This window comes from Nyctereutes procyonoides, unplaced genomic scaffold, assembly GCF_905146905.1.
Source record: "Nyctereutes procyonoides isolate TBG_1078 unplaced genomic scaffold, NYPRO_anot_genome, whole genome shotgun sequence".
NCBI lineage: Eukaryota > Metazoa > Chordata > Mammalia > Carnivora > Canidae > Nyctereutes > Nyctereutes procyonoides.
Window position 1 is genome coordinate 16,420,406 of NW_026575020.1, and position 23,227 is coordinate 16,443,632.

The following is a 23,227-nucleotide window of genomic DNA, read 5'->3' on the forward strand; positions in this document are numbered from 1 at the left end:
ACTCTGTTTTGCTATTTACAAAGAGTAATTATGTTGATTTAATTCAGCTTCACTCTCCACCTTTGTTTCTTTTAAAAATTTTGTTTTTTTTTTAAGATTTTATTTATTTATTCATGAGAGACACAGAGAGAGAGAGGCAGAGACACAGGCAGAGGGAGAAACAGTCTCCATGCAGGGAGCCTGACGCGGGACTCGATCCTGGGTCTCCAGGATCATGCCCTAGGCCAAAGGTGGCGCCAAACTGCTGAGACACCCCTACCCAAAAATTTTTTTAAATTAAAAAGATTCTCTTTAGATTTTATTTATTTGAAATGGGGAGACTGAGCATGAACAGTGGGGAGCGGCAGGGGGAGAGGGAGAAGCAGGCTCCCCACTGAGCAGAGAGCTAGATGTGGGGCTCAATCCCGGGACTCTGGGATCATGACCCAAGTTGAAGGCAAATGCTTAACCAACTGAGCCACTGAGATGCCCCTAAATTTTTTTAAATTAAAAAAAATTCTTTGTTTAATTTTAATTTAGTTAACATATACCATATTATTAATTGCCAGCCAGAATTTAGTGATTCATCAGTTGCATCTAACACCCAGTGCTCATAATATCACATGCCCTCCTTAATGCCCATCACCCAGTTACCCCATTACCCCACTTACCTCCCCTACAGCAACCTTCAGTTTGTTTCCCAGAGTTCAGCATCTCTTATGGTTTGCCTCCCTATTTTCATCTTATTTTATTTTTCCTTCCCTATATTCATCGCTTTGTTTCTTAAATTCCACATGAGTGAAATTATATGGTATTTGTCTTTCTCTGACTGACTTATTTTGCTTAGCATAATACCCTCTAGTTCCATCTATGTTGCTGCAAATGGCAAGATTTCATTCTTTTTTTGATGGCTAAGTAATATTCCATTGTGTATATACCACATCTTTATCCATTCACCTGTTGATGGACATCTGGGCTCTTTCCATATTTTGGAAACAAAATATGTTTTGGACATACTGATGCTATAAACATTGGAGTGCATGTGCCCTTTTGAATCATTATGTTTGTACATTTAGGATAAAAATCTAGTAGTACAATTGCTGGGTCATAGGGTAGCTCTAAGTAATCTCTGTACTCAACATGGGACTTGAATCCTAGATCCTAAGGTCAAAAGGCCATCAATCCTCCAACTGAGTCAGGCAGGCACCTCACAAAGTGTTAATTGTGCTTTTCACCATCTCTGATATATTCTTAGCTTGTTCTTTAGCTTTCATATAAATATAAAGTTTGCAGGCTGCCTGTAGAATTTTCAGAGAGAAGGCTTATAAACATCCACAAAGATTTTATTAGAGAGGAGTATTATGAGAATATAGAATGTAGATATTTCCTCCGTGCTCCAAAGTCAGTCTATATATGGCAATATTTGTTTTATAAGCAAATTTTCTTCAACTTAAGTACTACCATTGTCATAGAAATATTTGCTTTATTAGGCACCGGATACAACTTGCCAGTTCCACATTTCTACTTTTGGAAATGATTTCTTTCCTTATATATTAAAATCACTTAAAACAAAACAAAGTAAAAAATGAAAACAAAACCCAGGGCTCTCAAGGAACAAGATCTCTCCTTTAAGGGGCTAGATGCTGAGGAAGAAAGTGTATCATGAATCTTATTTTCTGATTTTTCTTGTTAATGACATAGATATGTATATATGGCATGGTTATACATTTGGGTCACCTGATTTATTTGTATTTTATGAATCAGAAATTAAGCCTTTTCCTGTCCTTGAAAGTACTTGGCACTAGTATAATAGAAAGCATGGAATTTTTATTTATTTATTTATATTTATTTATTTTATTTAAGTAAGCTCTAGGCCCGATGTGGAGCTTGAACTCATGACTCTGAGATCAAGAGTTGCATGCTCTACTGACTGACCCAGCCAGGCACCCCCAAAGCATGGGATTTTTAAATCAGGGATGCAATACTAGATTATATTATAAATACTAAAAGTTGTGTTTCTGTTTATATTTTGTCTGTATTTAGTGAAATATATCAGACAAAAATTTAATAGCATGCATGTGACTCTATAATTTGGCCCTGCCCACCACTCTGCTTCATTTCTTATTACTCCCATTAAATCATTCCGTGCTGGTCAACTGATCCTTCCAAACATGCCAGATGTCTGCCTGGAACAGCACCATTGCACTTTCTCTTCCCTCTACTTGGAATATTTTTATTTCTTTCCTTTGATCATTGCAGTGAAAGCTCTGGGATAGCAGGGGCCTTGTCTATCTGTTTAGCCAAGGTTTCAGTAGAAAACAGATGGTACAGAAGAATCCCAAGAAAGTTTATTTACAAAGTGGTTATTATTATTTTTTATTAAGGAGTTATTTACAAAGATGCAAGTATAGGGAAACCAGAAAGACTACTGAAGTATCCTGGAGCAGTTGTGATGTTACCATCTTTAGGACCCAAATGGCTAGAGGAGTAGTTATAGTAGTTAGTAGAACCTGAAAGAGAGAGTATGTAAAGTTGGCTGCCTTAAGATCAATGACTCTCCCTGGAGAGACACAACAGGCCCAAGGTGCCCTTAGTGAGACAGCCGAAAGAATAAATACTCTAATCCCATCTTCTTTTCCACTCTGATCTCCTGCCTGGACTCTGTGTTGGCCAAACCCAACCAAAGCATGAGAACCCTTTTGATATGGCCTGTTAGGTCAGTCTCTAAGGGCAGAGTACAGAGCAGAGAAAGGTGAAGAGTGAATCTGGAAGGGAAATGGAAGATCTATGTCAACTACTGTATTTGTACCATCTAGAACGAGGCCAGACACAACAGTTTGGAAATGTAACAGCTTTATTGAGGTATGTCACATACCATATAATTCACCCATTAAAATGTATTATTTGTTGGGTTTTAATATGTTCACAGAGTTGCGCAATCATCATCACAAACAATTTTTGAGCATTTCATTACCTTCCAAAAAGAGGCTTCATAACCATTAACAGCCAGTCCCATTTTGTCCATTTCCCTATGTAACCTTTTTTTTTTTTTAAAAAAAAAAGATTTTATTTATTAATTCATAGAGACACAGAGAGAGAATGAGAAGCAGAGACACAGGCAGAGGGAGAAGCAGGCTCCATCCAGAGAGCCGGACGTGGGACTCTATCCAGGGTCTCCAGGATCACACCCTGGGCTGCAGGCAGCGCTAAACTGCTGCGCCACCGGAGCTGCCGACCTTTTTTTTTTTTTTTTTTCTTACGTAACCATTGATCTACTTTCTGTTTATGAGGATTTGCCTGTTCTGGACATTGTATATAAGTGGAATCATAAAATATGTGGTCTTTTGTGACTGGCAATTTTTTTTCCTTTTAGCTTATTTTTTTTCTTTTTTTAGGGTTTTTGTTTTAATTACACTATAGTTAATATACAATGTTGAATTAGTTTTCAGATGCACATTATAGTTATTCAACAATTCTATACCTTACTCAGTGCTCATCATAAGTGTACTTTTTTAAAATAAGTTTATTTTTTTATTAAGAGTTTTTTTTTTTTTTAAGATTTTATTTATCTGTTCATGAGAGACATACAGAGAGAGAGAAAGGCAGAGACACAGGCAGAGGGAGAAGCAGGCTCCATGCAAGGAGCCCGATGTAGGACTGGATTGCAGGTCTCCAGGATCACACCCAGGGCTGCAGGCCGTGCTAAACTGCTGCGCCACCGGCGCTGCCCAAGTTTTTTTTTTTTTTTTAAAGATTTTATTTATTCATGGAAAACAAACACACACACAGACAGAAGCAGAGACACAGGCAGAGGGAGAAGAAGGCTCCATGCAGGGAGCCCAATGTGGGACTCAATCCTGGGTCTCCAGGATCACACCCAGGGCTGAAGTCGGCTCTAAACCGCTGAGCCACCGGGCCTGCTCGACTTTTTAATTATCACCTATTTGACCCATTCCCCCACCCACCTCCCCTATGGTAACTATTAGTTGGTTCTCTGTAATTAAGAGTCTGTTCCTTGGTTTTCCTCTTTTTTCCTTTGTGTGTGTGTGTGTGTGTTTTCTTAAATTCCATATATGAGGGGGATCCCTGGGTGGCTCAGCGGTTTAGCGCCTGCCTTTGGCCCAGGGCGTGATCCTGGAGACCTGGATCGAGTCCCGTGTTGGGCTCCTTGCATGGAGGCTGCTTCTGCCTCTCTCTCTCTCTCTTTCATGGATAAATAAATATTAAAAAAAAGAAAAATTCCATATATGAGTGAAATTATACAATATTTGTCTTTTTCTAACTGACTTCATTTAGCATTATGCTCTCTAGCTCTATCCATATTGTTGCAAATGGCAAGATTTCATTCTTTTTTGTGGCAGAAAAATATTGTTGTGTATTGTATGTATACCACATCTTCTTTATTCGTCTATTGATGGACACTTGGGCTGCTTCCATATTTGACTATTGTAAATAATACTGCAAAAATGCAGGGGTGCATGTATCCCTTTGAATTAGTGTTTTTGTATTCTTTGGGTAAATACCTAGTAGTGCTATTACTGGGTTGTAGGATAGTTCTATTTTTTAATTTTTTGAGGAAATTCCATACTATTTTCTATAGTGGCTGTACCAGTTTGCATTCTCACTAACATTACATGAGAGCTCTTTTTTCTCTGCATCCTCACCAACACTTGTTGTTTCTTGTTTTTGTTCGCTATTCTGATAGGTGTGATATCTCATGGTAGTTTTGATTTGCATTTCCCTGATGATGAGTGATGTTGATTATCTTTTCATGTGTTGGCCATCTGTATGTTTTTTTTTTTAGAAATGTCTATTTATATCTTCTGCCCAGTTTTTATTTTATTTATTTTTTTAAGATTTTATTTATTTATTCATGAGACAGAGAAAGAGAGAAAGAGAGGCAGAGACACTGGCAGAGGGAGATGCAGGCTCTATGCAGGGAGCCAGACATGGGACTCGATCCTGCGTCTCCAGGATCAGGCCCTGGGGTGAAGGCAGCACTAAACTGCTGAGCCACCCGGGCTGCCCTTCTGCCCAGTTTTTAATTGGCTTATTTATTTTTTGGGTGTTGAGTTGTAGAAGTTCTTTATATATTTTGGATACTAACCCTTTATCAGATATGTCATTTGCAGATATCTTCTCCCATCCAGTAGGTTGTCTTTTTATTTTGTTGATTATTTCCTTTACAGTGCAGAAGTTTTTTTATTTTGTTGTAGTCCCAAAAGTTTATTTCTGCTTTTATTTCCCTTGCCTCAGGAGACGTATCTAGAAATATGTTGCTATGGCCACTGTTGGAGAAATTACTGCCTGTGCTTTTGTCTAGGATTTTGATGGTTTCAGGTCTCACATTTAGGTCTTTAATCCATTTTGAGTTTATTTTTGCATATGGTGTAAGAAAGTGGTCCAGTTTCATTCTTTTGCATGTAGCTGTCCAGTTTTCCCAACACAGTTTGCTGAAGAGATATTTTTTCATTGCATATTCTCACCTCTTTTGTTGAAAATTAATTGACCGTATAATTATGGTCTTATTTCTGGGTTTTCCATCGTATTCTGTTGATCTATGTCTGTTTTTTTTTTAATATTTTAAATTTTTTTTTATTTATGATAGTCACACAGAGAGAGAGAGGCAGAGACACAGGCAGAGGGAGAAGCAGGCTCCATGCACCGGGAGCCCGACATGGGATTCGATCCCGGGTTTCCAGGATCGCGCCCTGGGCCAAAGGCAGGCGCCAAACCGCTGTACCACCCAGGGATCCCTCTATGTCTGTTTTTATGCCAATATCTTGCTGTTTTGATTACTTTGTAGCATTATTTTGATTGCTTTGTAGTATATCTTGAAATCTGGAATTGTGATGTCTCCAGCTTTGTTTTTCTTTTTCAAGATTGTTTTGGCTATTTGAGGGTTTTTTTGAGGTTCTATACAAATTTTAGGATTTTTTGTTCTACTTCTGTGAAAAATACTTTTGGTATTTTGTTAGAGATTGCATTAAATCTGTAGATTGCTTTGGGTAGTGTAGACATTTTAACAATATTTGCTCTTCCAATCCATGAGCATGGAATGCCTTTCCATTTGTTTGGATCATCTTTGATTTCTTTCATCAGTGTTTTATAGTTTATAGAACACAGGTCTTTCACCTCCTTGGTTAAGTTTATTCCTAGGCATTTTATTCTTTTTGGTGCAATTGTAAATGGTATTGCTTTCTTAATTTCTCTCTGTTGCTTCATTATTAGTGCATAGAAATGCAATGGATTTCTGTACACTGATTTTGTATCCTGTGACCTTACTGAATTCATTTATCAGTTCTAGTAGTTTCTTGGTGGATTTTTTACAGTTTTCTGTATATAGTATCATGTCATTGACAAATAGTGAAAGTTTTACTTCTTCTTTACCAATTTAGATGTCTTTTATTTCTTTTTCTTGTCTGCTGTGGCTAGGACTTCCAGTACTATACTGAGTAAAAGTGCTGTGAGTGGATATTTTTGTCTTGTTCCTGATCTCAGTTTTTCACTGTTGAGTGTGATGTTAGCTGCAAGTGTCTCATATATGGCCTTTATTATGTGGAGGTATAACCCCTCTAGACCTACTTTGTTGTGGATTTTAGTCATGAATGGATGCTGTACTTTGTCACATGTTTTTTCTGCATCTGTTGAAATGATCATATGGTTTTTATCCTTTATCTTGTTGATTTGATGTATCACTTTTTATTGGTTTGTGAATATTAAACCCCTCACATCCCAGGAATAAATCCAATTTGATTGTGGCAAGTGATTTTTTAATGTAATGTTGGATTTGGATTGCTAATATTTTGTTGAAGATTTTTGCATCTATGTTCATTAGAGATTTTGGCCTGTGCTTCTTTTTTTTTTTTTTTTTTAATCTGGTTTTGGTATCAGGGTAATGTAGGCCTTGTAGAGTGGTTTTGGGAATTTCCCTTTCTCTTCTATTTTTTTGGAATAGTTTGAGAAGAATAGTATTAATTTTTCTTTAAATGTGTGGTGGAGGGCAGCCCGGGTGGCTCAGCGGTTTAGCGCCGCCTTTGGCCCAAGGTGTGATCCTGGAGACCCGGGATCTAGTCCCACGTCGGTCTCCCTGCATGGAGCCTGCTTCTCCCTCTGCTTCTGTCTCTGCTTCTCTCTCTGTGTCTCTCATGAATAAATAAATGAAATCTTAAAAAAATAATAATAATAAATAAATGGTGGAATTCACTTGTTAAACCATCTGGTCCTGGACTTTTGTTTGTTGGGAGTTTTTATTATTATTATTATTATTATTATTATTATTATTATTATTACTGATTTACTAGCAATCAATCTGTTCAAATTTTCTATTTCTCCCTGGTTTAATTTTAGGAGGTTATATGTTTCTAGGAATGTATCTGTTTCTTCTAGGTTGTCCAGTTTCTTGGTATATAATTTTTTATAATATTCTCTTCTCCTTTATATTTCTGTGGTGTCAGTTGTTATATCTCCTCTTTCATTTCTGATTTTGTTTATTTGAGTTCTCTCTCTCTCTGTCTCACTTTCTCTTTGATTAGTCTGGCTAAAGGTTTATCCATTTTGTTGATCTTTTCAAAGAACCAGCTCCTGGTTTCATTGATCTGTTCTGTTGTTCTTTTAGTTCCTATTTCATTCATTTCTGCTCTAATCTTTATTATTTCCTTCCTTCTACTGGTTTTGGATTTTGTTTGTTCTTTTTCTAGCTTCTCTCAGTGTAAGATTAGGTTGTTTGAGATTTTTCTTGTTTCTTGACGTAGGCCTGTATTGCTATGAACTTCCTTCTTAGAATAGTTTTTGCTGCATCCCAAAGATTTTGGACCATTGTATTTTCATTTTCAATTTTCTCCATGTACTTTTTGATTTCCTCTTTGATTTTTTGGCTGACCCATTTATTACTAAGTAGCATGTTATTTAACCTCCATGTATTTGTGCTCTTTCCAGATTTTCTCTTGTGGTTGGTTTCTAGCTTCATAGTGTTGTGGTCAGAAAAGATGCATAGAATGACATTGATCCTTTTTTATTTGTTGAGATTTGTTTTTTGGCCTAATACGTGACCTGTCCTGGGAATTTTCCATGCGCACTTGAAAAGAATGTGTATTCTGCTGTTTTAGGAAGGAATGTTCTGAATATATCTGTTAAACACATCTAGACCAATGTGTCATTCAAAGCTGCTGTTTCATTGTTGATTTTCTGTCTTGATGATCTGTCCATTGATGTCAGTGGGGTATTAAGATCCCCTACTACTACTGTATTACCACTGATACTTTCTATATGTTTGTTATTAATTGCTTTAAGTATTTGGGTACTCCCATGTTGGGTGCATAAATACTTAAAATCATTATGTCTTCTTTTTGGATTGTCCCCTTAATGATTATATAGTATCCTTCTTTGTCTCTTATTACAGTCTTTATTTTAAATCTATTTTGTCCAATATAAGTATTGCTACCCTAGTTTCCTTTCACATCCATTTGCATGAAAAATGCTTCTCTACCCCTTCACTTTTATATTTATTTATTTAGTTTTTTTAAATTTACTTATTTATTTAGAGAGAGCGAGAGAGAGGCAGAGACACAGGCAGAGAGAGAAGCAGGCTCCATGCAGGGAGCCCGACGTGGGACTCGACCCTGGGTCTCCAGGATCACACCCCGGGCTGCAGGCAGTGCTAAACCGCTGCACCACCGGGGCTGCCCTATTTATTTTTTTTAAATGTTAGTGGGACAGGTTTTTTTTAAAGATTTTATTTATTTATTGACACAGAGAAAGAGGCAGAGACACAGGCAGAGGGAGAGGGAGAGAAGCAGGCTCCATGCAGGGAGCCCGACGTGGGACTTGATCCCAGGTCTCCAGGATCACACCCCAGGCTGCAGGCGGCGCCAAACCGCTGCACCAAACCGCTGCGCCACTGGGGCTGCCCTACCCCTTCACTTTTAATCTGCTTGTGTCTTTAGGTCTGAAATGAGTCTCTTGTAGGCAGCATATAGGTGGCTCTTGTTTTTTTTTTTTTTTTTTTCATCCGTTCCATCACCTTATATTTTTTCGATTGGAGCATTTAGTTCACTTATATTCAAAGTAATTATTAGTAGGTATGTATGTATTGTCATTTTGTTACTTGTTTTATGGCTGTTTTTGTAGTTTTTTTTTTTCTTCTCTTGGTCTCCTCTCTCACAATTAGTTGGCTTTCTTTACTGATATGCTTGGATTTCTTTCTCTTTGTTTTTTGCCTCTTACTTTTTTTTTTTAATTTGTGGTTACCATTCAGTTTGTGTATAACATCTTTGTATATAACAGTCTGTATTAAGTTGATAGTCACTTGCCCTTTCATGAAGAGGGCGCCGAAGGCGAAGAAGGAAGCCCTTGCCCCTCCCAAAGCCGAAGCCAAAGCAAAGGCTTTGAAAGCTAAGAAAGGTGCTGAAAGGCATGCACAGTCACAAAAAAAAGAAGATCCGCAGGTCACCTACATTCCGACGACCCAAGACCCTGCGTCTCCGAAGGCAGCCCAAATAATCTCGAAAGAGCGCCCCCAGGAGAAACAAGCTTGATCACTATGCCATCATCAAGTTCCCCTTAACTACTGAGTCAGCCATGAAGAAAATAGAAGACAACAACACACTTGTGTTCATTGTGGATGTCAAGGCCAATAAGCACCAGATCAAACAGGCTGTGAAGAAGCTCTATGACATTGATGTGGCCAAGGTCAACACCTTGATCAGGCCTGATGGAGAGAAGAAAGCATATGTTCGACTGGCTCCTGACTATGATGCTTTGGATGTTGCCAACAAAATTGGGATCATCTAAACTGAGTCCAGCCGTCTATAAATCTAAATATAAATTTTTTCACCATAAAAAAAAAAGTTGATAGTCACTTAAGTTTGAACTCATTTTTTACTCCTCTCCTCCCACATTTTAGGTGTATGTTGTTATAATTTACTTCTTTTTATTGTATGAATCCCTTAGCTGATTTTTTACAAATATATTTATTTTTATTGCTTTTTGCTTCCTCCTTTCCTTACACTTGCTTATGGTCTTTCCTTTCCTTTTTCCTTTTTTTTTAAAACTTTTTTTTTTAAAAGACTTTATTTTATTTACTCATGAGAGATACGGGGGGGGGGGGGGGGCGGAGACTCAGGCAGAGGGAGAAGCAGGCTCTATGCAGGGAGCCTGATGTGGGACTCCATCCAGGGTCTCCAGGATCACACTCTGGGCTGCAAGCGGCACTAAACCACTGCGCCACCAGGGCTGCCCCTGGTCTTTCCTTTCCACTCAAAGGGTCCTCTTTGATATTTCTTGTAGAGCTGGTTTAAGGGTCATGAATTCCTTTAACCTTTGTTTATTAAACTCTTTATCTCTCCTTCTATTCTGAATGATAGCCTTGCTGAACAGAATATTCTTGACTGCAGATTTTTTCCTTTCAGTGCTTTGAATATATCATGCCACTTTCTTCTGGCCAGCAAAGTTTCTCTGAAAGATCAGCCGATAGCCTTAGGGGTTTTCCTTGTGTTTAACTGCTTTCTTTTCTCTTGCTGCTTTTAAAATTCTCTCTGTACCACTACTTTTTGCCATCTTAATTACGATGTGTCTTGGTGTGGACCTTCTTGGGCTGATTTTGTAGGGGGACCTCTGTGCTTTCTGGATCTGGATTTGTTTCCTTTCCTAGATTCAGGAAGTTCCCTAGATTCAATAAGTCTACTACTTATTCCATCTAGTGTATTTTCTTTTTTTAAACAGTTTTAAAAGATTTATTTATTTGAGAGAGAGAGAGAGAGATAGCAGGGAGAAGGGTAGGAGAAGAGGGAGAGAAACCCAAGCATACTTCCTGCTTGAGTGAGGAGACTTGACATGGGGTCAGTCCCACAACCCATGAGATCATGACCTGAGCTGAAGCCAGAAGTCATATGCTTAACTGAACCATCCGGGCACCCCTAGTGTATTTTCTTTTAAAGGCTTTATTTATTTGAGAGAGAGAGAGAGAGAGAGAGAGAGAGAGAGAGAGAGAGAAATAGAGGGAAAGGGACAAGCCTGATGTGGACCTTGATCCCATGACCCTGAGATCATGACCTAAACAGAAATCAAGACTTGGATGCTTAACTGACTGAGCCACCCATGCACCTCTAGTGTATTTTCTATTTCATTTATTGTGTTTTTCATCTCTGATTGATTCTTTTAAAATCTCATTGTTAAGGGTCTCACTGATGTTCTCCACTCTTTTCTCAAGTCCAGTGAGTATCTTTGTGGTTATTACTTTAAATTTTCTATCAGGCATGTTACTTATCTGTTTCACTTAGGTCTCTTGCTATGATTTTGTCCTGTTTTTTCTTTTGGGATATATCCCTCTGTCTCCTCATTTTGTCTAAATCTCTATGTGTGTTTCTGAGTATTAGGAGACAGCTGTGTCCCCTGCTCACCAGAACCTGGAGCTTCAGGAGTGTCTCCTATGTGTGATGTGTGTACTTTGCTATTGGGGCTGAGCTGCTTTTTCCTTTAGTCTAGTTGTCTGCAGTGGCTCTCTCTGCCCTGTGGTGTTAGTGGACCAATCTGTGTATGCCTTAGGCTTGATTTGTGTCAGACCAGGCATTTGCCAGAGATGCAATAGTGCCAAACTGCAGGGCACTTTCCCTCTATTGCCTCTGAGAAGCTTCTGTTCATGGGTGGACCTGCATTCAGACCAGTTGTCTGCTTCTAGCCCACTAATCTGACTTGCTGTGAGTAGTTATCTTTCCCTCTCTCTGGAGCAGGAGTCACTTTGGAGTGGTGTTGGCCATTGTAGAGGCTGCTAGACCTGTGGCACCAGCTTTTACTGGTTCTGGCCATTAGGAATGTGGTTCCATTGGGGCATGGCACTGGGAGGGGCTGGGGGTAAGGGGTGAGGATGTCGTGCCAGCAAGCTTTGCATGCCCCTAGTCCTGTGCAGGAGGGTCCCTGCAGTGCAGGGACTGAAGTGCTCCATCTAGTTTCACAGAAGCACAGCATGGGGGTGTGGTTGTATGCAGGACAGGGATGCCAGCAAGCTTTGTGCACCCTCATTTTTCTGTGGAAGAGGCTCTGCAACTCTGGAACTGAGGTGGGCTGTCCAAAGGGGTAGATTGGAAGAAGCACAGTGCAGAGAGGCTGGATGGCAGTGCCAGCTGCCAACAAGTTAGGTACTGAGTCTCACAGGTGGCCATGTGTTTATGTTGGGGATAGGGGAAGGAAGTGGCACCTGCCAGTTCCTTTGTACCTGGAGGAGTTTCCCAGTGATTTCTGTCCCTCTTGGACACGCTCTGAGATTAGCAAATAACTCCCTCCCATATATCCCAAGGGCCTTTAAAAATTATTTATTTATTTATTTATTTATTTATTTATTTATGAGAGACAGAGAGGCACAGACACAGGCAGAGGGAGAAGCAGGCTCCATTCCATGCAGGGAGCCAGACGTGGGACTCAATCCTGGGTCTCCAGGACTACATCCGGGACTGAAGGTGGCGCTAAGCCACTGAGCCACCCGGGCTGCCCCCCAAGGGCCTTTCAAAACTACTGCTTCTATGCTGTGTCTTTGTGGGCTGTTTTTTGTAGTGTCTCCTTAAGGGCCAGGACTCAGTTTCCTCTTACCCTTCTGGCTCTCCCAGATCTAAGCCTGATGATTTTTTTAAATTCCAGGTTTTAAGTCATGCTGGTTGTAAGAAAAATTCAGCCCCTCTGGTTTTCAAAGCCAGGTATTATGGGGCGTCATCTTTCTCATTTGGCTTCCTGGTGTGGGGGTCTATTTCTCTATCCTCTCTGTGCCCATGGCATCCCTCCCTCCCACAGACAGCCCCATGAGTCTCTTAGTTCCCAACTGTGTCTCTATCCTTCCCACCTTCTTTGATGTGGCTTCTTCTCTACACTTCGTTGTGGAGTTTATTCTGCCAGTCTTTGTGTTATTTTCTGGGTTATTTACACGGATGTGATTGTTACCTAGTCCTAGTATCCATGGGACAAGGTGAGACTAGGGTCCTCCTACTCCACCATCTTCCCCAGATGACTGGCTTCTTTTGCTTAGCATGTTTTCAAGATTCATCTGTTACAGCGTATGTGAGTACTTCATTCATTTTTATTACACTGTGATATTCCATTGTATGAATATGCTTTGTTTTATTTATTCATCAGTTTCTTGGTGTCTGCATTATTTTTGCTTTTTGGCTATTATGAACAATACTGCTATGGACATTCATTTACAAGTTTTTGTATGGACATATGTTTTCATTTCTCTTGGGGATATGCCTAGAAGTGAAATTGCTGGGTCATGTGTTAACTATATGTTTAAACCTTTGAGGAACTGCCAGATTCTTTTCTGAAGCAGTTACACCATTTTACATTCCCACCAGCAGTATATAAGGGTTCTAATTTCCCCACTTCCTCTCCAACACTTATTATTATCTATCTTTTTTTTATTATAGCCATCCTAGTGAATGTGAAATAGCATCTCATTGTGGTTTTGATTTGTATTTCGCTGATGGCCAGTGATGTTGAGCATCTTTTCTTGTGCTTATTGGCCATTTATATATGGTTTTTGGAGAAATGTATTCAGATCTTTTGTCTATTTTTAAATTGGGTTATTTCTTTTTTTAACAATGGAATTGTAGGGGTACTTTATATATTCCAGATGCAAGTCTTTTCTCCCATTGTTTTTCATTTTCTTCTTTTTTTAAGTTTTGTTTATTTAAGTAATCTATACCCAACAAGGGGCTTGATGTAGACCTATTTATGCTGACATCAGCAGATGTCTAACATATATTAAATGGGAAAAAAAACAATTACAAAGGAGAGTGTATAGTATAATATCATTTTTATTTTTATTGAAAGAATCAAAAAACGTCTTCATATAAGAGATATATACGTGTGAAAAGGAAAGTTAAATGTTAAATGTTAATTATGAGTGTTTTCCATTGCTGCTCCTGCTCTCCCAACCTTTCTAGGGAAGGAGGAGTCCTTTATTTACTTGACTAATGAGCCAACTATAGGATTTCTTTGGCTGAAAACTGGAAAAGCCTACAGACTGTTTTACTTGAGAGAAGACTAGGGAAATATAAAGGAAAGGAAAGGGAAGGGGAAGGAAGTTTGAGAAAAGGTGCCTATGAGTATGGAGAGAGAGAGAGAAGGAGCAGGTAAGCAGTTTTGTGAGGTGGAGAAAAAATGGCTAAAGTAGACACTTTAGAAGTTTTATGGTGACATGCAGTGTCATTTTCATGTTATTCATTTTCTCAAATGAAAAATGTAAAACTGTGGCATTTGTTCCCTTATTTCAAGGCAAAAGGCGAAAGTAGTGAAATAAAAATGACTTTTCATTCTACCCAATGCTTTTAAATAAAATCTTTCTCATTGGTAATACTAAAACAACCAGCTGTCTTTATTTTTGAAGGCCTTGACTAAATTCTCATTACAGATATTTGTTCAAGTGCTGTAGCAATTGGAATTGTCAGCTATAGAAGATGTGTATATGTGCGTATAATCACCTATTGTTTAACATTCTTTATCAGCTTCAGTTCATACCCTTCTGCAGTTTCAGTAACTGCTTGCTTGTATGTAATTTTTTCCTTCTTTTTAAAATAGACTATTTAAAAACAATTTGAAAAATAAAACAGACTTTTTTCAGAGCAGTTTTAAGTTCAAAGCAAAACTGAGAGGAAGGTACAGAGAATTTTCATGTACCCCCTGTCCCCACATGTGGTTAGTCTTCCCTGTTATCAATATCTGTCTATAGAGTGGTACATTTATTATAATTGATGAACCTACACTGACACATCATTATTATCCAGAGTCCATAGTTTATATTACAGATCACTCTTGTTGCATATTCTGTGAGTATAGACAAATGTGTAATGACATGTATCCACCATTATAGTATATAAAGTAGCTTCACTGACCTAAAAATTCTCTGTGCTCTATCCATTCATTTCTCCCTCCCTCCTAAACCCTGACAAACACTGATCTTTTTACTGTCTCAATAGATTTCCTTTTCCAGAATGTCATATGGTTGGAATTGTACAGTATGTAGTCTGAAGATTGGCTTCTTTCACTTAGTAGTATTCATTTAAAATTTCCTCCATGTCTTTTCATGGCTGAATACTATTCCATTGTCTGAAGTTCCACAATTTATTTATCCATTCATCTACTGAAGGACATCTTGGTTCCTTCCAAGTTTCGGCAATTATGCTATAAACATCCATGTTGAGGGTTTTTGTGTACACTTAACACACAAAACTCCTTTGGGTACATATCATGGAGCTCAGTTACTGGATTGTTTGGTATGGGTTGTTTAGTTTTGTTAGAAATTTCTGGACTACCTTCCAAAGTGGCTTTACCATTTTGTAGTCCCAAAAGCAATGAATGAGAGTTCTTGTTGCTCCACATCATTGCCAGCATTTGATATCAGTGTTGTGGATTTTGCCATTCTAATGGTTGTATAGTGGTATCTTGTTTTAATTTGCATTTCTCTGATGACATATGATGCAGAACATCTTTTCATATGCTTATTTGAATGTGTATATCTTCTTTGGTGAGGTGTCTGATACGATCTTTGGCCCATTTTTTTTTAATGTTTTTATTTTTATTTTTTATTTTTTTTTATAAATTAATTTTTATTGGTGTTCAATTTACCAACATGCAGAATAACACCCAGTGCTCATCCCGTCAAGTGTCCCCCTCCGTGCCCGTCACCCATTCACCCCCGCCCTCCTCCCCTTCCACCACCCCTAGTTCATTTCCCAGAGTTAGAAGTCTTTATGTTCTGTGTCCCTTTCTGATATCTCCCACACATTTCTTCTCCCTTCCCTTATATTCCCCTTCACTATTATTCATATTCCCCAAATGAATGAGAACATACACTGTTTGTCCTTCTCCGATTGACTTACTTCACTCAGCATAATACCCTCCAGTTCCATCCACGTTGAAGCAAATGGTGGGTATTTGTCGTTTCTAATGGCTGAGTAATATTCCATTGTATACATAAACCACATCTTCTTTATCCATTCATCTTTCGATGGGCACCAAGGCTCCTTCCACAGTTTGGCTATTGTGGACATGGCTGCTAGAAACATCGGGGTGCAGGTGCCCCGGCGTTTCATTGCATCTGAATCTTTGGGGTAAATCCCTAACAGTGCAATTGCTGGGTCGTAGGGCAGGTCTATTTTTAATTCTTTGAGGAACCTCCACACAGTTTTCCAGAGTGGCTGCACCAGTTCACATTCCCACCAACAGTGTAAGAGGGTTCCCTTTTCTCCGCATCCTCTCCAACATTTGTTGTTTCCTGCCTTATTAATTTTCCCCATTCTCACTGGTGTGAGGTGGTATCTCATTGTGGTTTTGATTTGTATTTCCCTGATGGCAAGTGATGCAGAGCATTTTCTCATGTGCATGTTGGCCATGTCTATGTCTTCCTCTGTGAGATGTCTCTTCATGTCTTTTGCCCATTTCATGATTGGATTGCTTGTTTCTTTGGTGTTGAGTTTAAGAAGTTCTTTATAGATTTTGGAAACTAGCCCTTTATCTGATATGTTATTTGCAAATATCTTCTCCCATTCTGTAGGTTGTCTTTGAGTTTTGTTGACTGTATCCTTTGCTGTGCAAAAGCTTCTTATCTTGATGAAGTCCCAATAGTTCATTTTTGCTTTTGTTTCTTTTGCTTTCGTGGATGTATCTTGCAAGAAGTTACTGTGGCCAAGTTCAAAAAGGGTGTTGCCTGTGTTCTCCTCTAGGATTTTGATGGAGTCTTGTCTCACATTTAGATCTTTCATCCATTTTGAGTTTATCTTTGTGTATGGTGCAAGAGAGTGGTCTAGTTTCATTCTTCTGCATGTGGATGACCAATTTTCCCAGCACCATTTATTGAAGAGACTGTCTTTCTTCCAGTGGATCGTCTTTCCTATTTTGTCGAATATTAGTTGACCATAAAGTTCAGGGTCCATTTCTGGGTTCTCTATTCTGTTCCATTGGTCTATGTGTCTGTTTTTGTGCCAGTACCACACTGTCTTGATGACCACAGCTTTGTAGTACAACCTGAAATCTGGCATTGTGATGCCCCCAGCTATGGTTTTCTTTTTTAAAATTCCCCTGGCTATTCGGGGTCTTTTCTGATTCCACACAAATCTTAAAATAATTTGTTCTAAGACTCTGAAGAAAGTCCATGGTATTTTGATAGGGATTGCATTGAACGTGTACATTGCCCTGGGTAACATTGACGTTTTCACAATATTAATTCTGCCAATCCATGAGCATGGAATATTTTTCCATCTCTTTGTGTCTTCCTCAATTTCTTTCAGAAGTGTTCTATAGTTTTTAGGGTATAGATCCTTTACCTCTTTGGTTAGGTTTATTCCTAGGTATCTTATGCTTTTGGGTGCAATTGTAAATGGGATTGACTCCTTAATTTCTCTTTCTTCAGTCTCATTGTTAGTGTATAGGAATGCCATTGATTTCTGGGCATTGATTTTGTATCCTGCCACGCTACCAAATTGCTGTATGAGTTCTAGCAATCTTGGGGTGGAGGCTTTTGGGTTTTCTATGTAGAGTATCATGTCATCGGCGAAGAGGGAGAGTTTGACTTCTTCTTTGCCAATTTGAATGTTTGGCCCATTTTTAAATTGGGTTGTTTATTTTCTTATTGTTGAATTTTAATAGTTCTTTATGTATTTTGGATAACAGTCCTTTATCTGATATCTCTTTAGAAAATACTTCCTCTCAGTGTATGGCTTAACTTTTCATTCTCTTGACAATGTCTTTTGCAGAGCAGAAATGTTTAATTTTAATGAAGTCCAGCTTATCAATTTTTTCTTTTGGGGCACCTGGGTGGCTCAGTGGTTGAATGTCTGCCTTTGGCTCAGGTCATGATCCCAGGCTCCAGGAATCGAGTCCCACATCAGGCTCCCTGCAGGGAGTCTGCTTCTCCTTCTGCCTATGTCTCTGCCTCTTTCTGTGTGTCTCTCATGAATAAATAAATAAAACCTTAATTTTTTTTTTTCTTTCTTGGATCATCGCTTTGATCTTGCAACTAAAAAGTCACCACCAAAACCAAGGTCATCTAGCTTTTTTCCTATGTTATATTCTAAGAGTTTTATAGTTTTGTGTTTTATATTTAGTTCTGTGATCCATTTTGAGTTAATTTGGGGAAGGGTGTAAGGTAAGTGTCTATATTCATATTTTTTAAAAAATATTTTATTTAAAAAATATTTATTTATTCATAGAGACACACAGAGAGAGAGAGAGAGAGAGGCAGAGACACAGGCAGAGGGAGAAGCAGGCTCCATGCAGGGAGCCTGATGTGGGACTCGATCCCGGGTCTCCAGGATCATACCTCAGGCTGCAGGCGGCGCTAAACCACTGCGCCACGGAGACTGCCCTATATTCATATATATTTTTTTTGCATGTGGATATACAGTTGTTCTAGAACCATTTGTTGAAAAGACTGTCTTTTGTCCAATGTATTTTGTTCCTTTGTAAAAATCAGTTGGCTGTATTTATTTTATTATTTACTATTATTATTATCAGCTGACTATTTCTGGGCTCTGTATCCTGTGTGATTGATATATTTGTCTAGACTTTTGTATATACCACACTGTCTTGATTCCCGTAGCTTTATAGTAAGTCTTGAAGTCATGTAGTATCAGTCTTCTGACTGTGTCCTTCTCTCTCTCTCTCTCTCTCTTTTTTTTTTAAGTGTGTGTGTGTGTGTGTGTGAGAGAGAGATAGAGAGTAGGGTGGGGAGGGGCAGAAGAGGAGAGAGAGAGAGAGAATCTTAAGCAGACTCCCTGCCCATCAAGGAGCCTGATGTGGGGCTCAGTCTCACTCCAAAACCATGACCTGAGCCAAAATCAAGAGTCAGATGCTCAACTGCCTAAGCCACCCAGGCACTCCTGTTCGCTCTTTTAACATTGAACTGGCTATTCTGTGCCTTTTCCCTCTCCATATCAGCTTAGAATTAGTTTGTCAGTATCTACAAAATAATTTCCTAGGGTTTTGACTGGGATTGATTAATGTATATATCAGGCTGGAAAGAACTGGCATCTTGACAACACTGAGTTTTTCTACTTATGAACATGAGCGATCTCTCCATGTATTTAGTTCTTTGATTTCTTTCATCAGAGTTCTGTAGCTTTCCTCATGTATATAATTTTGTATGTTGCAAATTGACCTTGGAAACTGTTATAAGTAGTTCAGCCAGGGGCACCTGGGTGGCTTGGGGGTTGAGCATCTGCCTTTGGCCCAGGTCATGATCCTGGGGTTCTGTGATTGAGTTCTGTATCAGGCTCCCGGTAGGGAGACTGCTTCTCTCTCTGCCTATGTCTCTGCCTCTCTCTCTGTTTCTGTCATGAATAAAGAAATACAATCCTAAAAAAGAAGAAAAGAAAAAGTAGTTCAACCAATTTACTCTATTCACATAGTAGGTCCTGGTTCATATAATCATATAAGCTGGTTCATATAAGCTGTAGGAACCAGGATCCAGAGAGCCATACTAAAGAGTTCTTGGCTTTTCTTGTTTGAAAGAGCACTTCTTTTTCTTTTTTTTTTTTAAGATTTATTTTTATTTATTTATGATAGACACAAAGAGAGAGAGAGGCAGAGGAAGAAGCAGGCTCCATGCCGGGAGCCCAATGTGCGACTCGATCCCAGGACTCCAGGATCACGCCCTGGGCCAAAGGCAGGCACGAAACCGCTGAGCCACCCAGGGATCCCCTGAAAGAGCACTTCTTTCTGGACTTTCATGTTTTAATGGAGAAAGTAATAACACACTTACCAGATTCTATCCTTACTCTGCACGGATGTAATAAAACATGGTAGTATTATATGGTTCTGTGTGTGATCTTGAGCAAGCTAGTTCACCTCTTTGTGCCTCAGTTTTCTCAAGTAATTTTATATATGAGGGAATAATACCGTCCTTCATAAGATTGCTATAAAAATTAAATTAGGAAACACATGCAGGTGTTTATAGCGTAGCACCTAGTATATGCTATGTATTCAATAAATGATAGCTAGTAGAAGTTTGCTATTATTGAATTTTCTTCCTCCAGAATTTTAAACTATGTCAGAAAAAACAAACAGCTATCAATTTTCTCAAATTCCACACTTAATTCAATCTGATATAAATCTAGTTGTATCCATGGTAAACTTGAAGTAGTAACAAAAAACGGTTTTGTTTGGGTTTTGTTTTTTAAATTAAGTTGTGAAAGGAGTTCAAAGGAGCAACAGAATGAAACATACTTAAGTGGTGAGACAATACTCCCTTCTACCTACTCCCCACTACTCTGCAATCATCAGCATTTATTTCCTTGAGGAAAGGATAATACAAGTGAAAAGCTTTTGAGTTACAAGAACCTGAACTTTGGAGTTATAAAACCCAAGGCCTAAAAGATTCAAGGTATAGAATTCATGCCGTCATCAAAGGATTTGGAAGAATACATGAAGAGTGAGTCTGCTTACTCCACTCTGGACTAATAAAATGTTTATGGGCCCAGCAGGATGTGGGCACAAAGAAAGAGTGTTCATGAGTATATACATGAAATGTGTAGGCAGTAAGCCTGAGAGAGAGCCCACCTTATTGAAAAAGCCAGCAGACCCAAAAAGGCTCTACTGCCAGGACCAATCAGGCATCCCAGTACCTAGCAGGGCACAGGTAGGAATGAACACATGGCAGCTTAAATAGATGCTACCAGAGGCCTCAACATCATGTTCATCTCTGGAACTTAAGTGCAGCCCAGGAAAAGGAAGGAGGGGGATATTTACTGAGATTAAGTTGTTATTGGGTGGAATGGAGGCTCAAAATAGAAATTAAGCCTACTGATATAAAAATAAAGTTAATTTTTTACACTCCTGAGTTAAGGTCTTAAATCTATAAAGATCTAAATATGTTCTCAGTGTCTTACTATAATGTTTTGAAGTGTAATATCCTTCTTGTATCTAAAAAACTGTAGGCTGCCTTCCAAACATCATGCCTAGAAAAAAGGTATCATTGTCCATGATGCTAATTACACATTACATAGAAAGTAAATGCTTTAACCATACCAGGGTAGAATTAAAATACATACTTTATTTGGAAGGGGTCCTAAATTTGTAAGAAAACAACATTTTAGAATACTTGGTAGTTAAAATGATTTCCATGTATAGATGCTAAGTTGTCTAGACTTGCTTTATGAAGATGGGCTCCCTCAAACACCACCATCTTAGATAATTCAGCATTCAGTGCAACAGCAAAAACATAGCACGTTAAATCTGGCTGGAATGTAGATAGAGACTGACATGTTAGATTTAGTACAACTGTAGAATTAATACTCAAAACCCCCATGCTGCATAGTTTTCCCATATGCTACATAAAAATGCTATATAGTTTCTCACTCACAAGCTGCTATACTAGGGTGCTAGCTGATTTTATGCCTTCAACTTGCTTAATGTTTTCATTTATATACAATAGAGTTTTACATCACATCGGTCAAACAATCTATTGCAAAATAATTTACAGCAAAATCATATTAAATTTATACAAAGTATTGATTTAGCATTAATTTTCAAACTGTGAAAGTCAATAAATTATAAATCTATAAATAAGTTAGTGAAGCAAAAGACATAAATGACAAAAAAATTAGTCATTGTGTTGTGTGTTTGCTTTTTAGATAGCTATATGGGGAAAATATATGGAGGACGACTTCATAAAATTTAAAATTAGTAACATAAAAATAACATAATACACAAAGAAGTAAACTATTTCAACAAAATTGTGAAGAAAAATCACCCAAGAAAGTGGTTCATAATCTTGACATACTGGCATCACAGTTCAGTTGAATGATAACCTGCAAAGGAAAGCATCTTCACACCCTTGTTCTTCCAAAAAATTTTGGAGATAGATTGATAACACAATCTATTTAATTCTCAGAATATCATGTTTCTGTTTGTGTGCATATGTTTGAATATCTTTACTATTTAAAAGACCACATTGAAGAAATTACCTTGGCAATATAATAGTTTAAACCCCCAGTCGATATTTGAATCTCCTCTACTATGTGCTTTAATAAGCAAGCACCCAGCCTACATTTGATCACCTGCAGTGATGTGAACTCACTATCTCTGATACATAACCATCTATTTGTTTTAGCTTTGACTGGTTACTTAGAAATTGTAGCAATGCCAGTTTTGTTTTCATTTTGGTCAGAGAAACCTTTCTTCTAAGACCATATTTACCAGATTCTTTGTAACCCAATCTCAGTGGTGTCAAGTAGGCACAATAGAGATCAGATAAGAGAGGACGCCTGGGTGGCTCAGCAGTTGAGCATCTGCTTTTGGCTCAGGGCCTGATCCTGCAGTTCCAGGATCGGGTCCCACATTGGGCTCCCTGCATGGAGCCTGCCTCTCTCTCTGCCTGTGTCTCTGCCTTTCTCTCTCTCTCTCTCTCTCTCTCTCTCTCTCTCTGTATGTGTCTCTCATGAATAAATAAAATCTTAGAGAGAGAGATTAGATAAGAGAGTCATTATGGGTCATCCCAGGATTCCAGGATCGAGTCCCACATTGGGGTCCCTGCATGGAGCCTGCTTCTCCCACTGCCAATGTCTCTGCCTCTCTCTCTCTGGCCTATGTCTCTGCCTCTCTCTGTGTCTCTCGTGAATAAATAAATAAAATATTTTTTAAAAAAGAGAGAGTCATTATGTTAATGAAGGTACCATTATAATTGCTTAGAAGAAAAGTCCTTCATTTTGACACATTTTCTTGTTAGTTGCTGTTTTCATTAGTTACTATTGTTTAGTGAAAAAAGAGCGTTTTCATTTGGAGAATTATGTCATGAGAATGTACATTCCTGTCAAGAGTCCTGAGTCCACTGTGATTGGACTAGTTGAGGTTTAGTTCCTGTGCCCACCATTGGCCAGGGGAATGGGATGCATTAAACTTGGTATGTGCTTTAACTCTAGGCCCTGTGGTAGTATCCTGTCAGATCATGTCGATTGTGAAAGGGTGAGCAATGAATCACAAAGGAAAATTAGGGCTATGACTAGTTCTACTGTGAATGTTGTGCAGGTTGTGCACTGCACAACTCCAAAGGTCAGCATTCACACTGTCTGCAATGTGATTAGCACCCCCTTGGAATTTTTCAGTGTACAACCTATGCAGCTTTATGCAGTAATCCTAAGCCATGACTTGGAAAAGAAAGAAATGCTGGAGAAGCAAATTACAAATTTCCTCTCTTCTAATAAACTACTTTGCTTATCTATTTGTTCCCTAAAAGCTTAAGAGAGTACTTATGATCCTTTAATTTTTTTTA

At 38.6% G+C, this 23,227-nt stretch overlaps 1 pseudogene; it reads left to right on the forward strand.

The window, feature by feature from the left end:
* Positions 1-9,296: 9,296 nt before the first annotated feature.
* On the forward strand, positions 9,297-9,805 carry LOC129511013 (60S ribosomal protein L23a-like; annotated as a pseudogene).
* Positions 9,806-23,227: the final 13,422 nt, after the last annotated feature.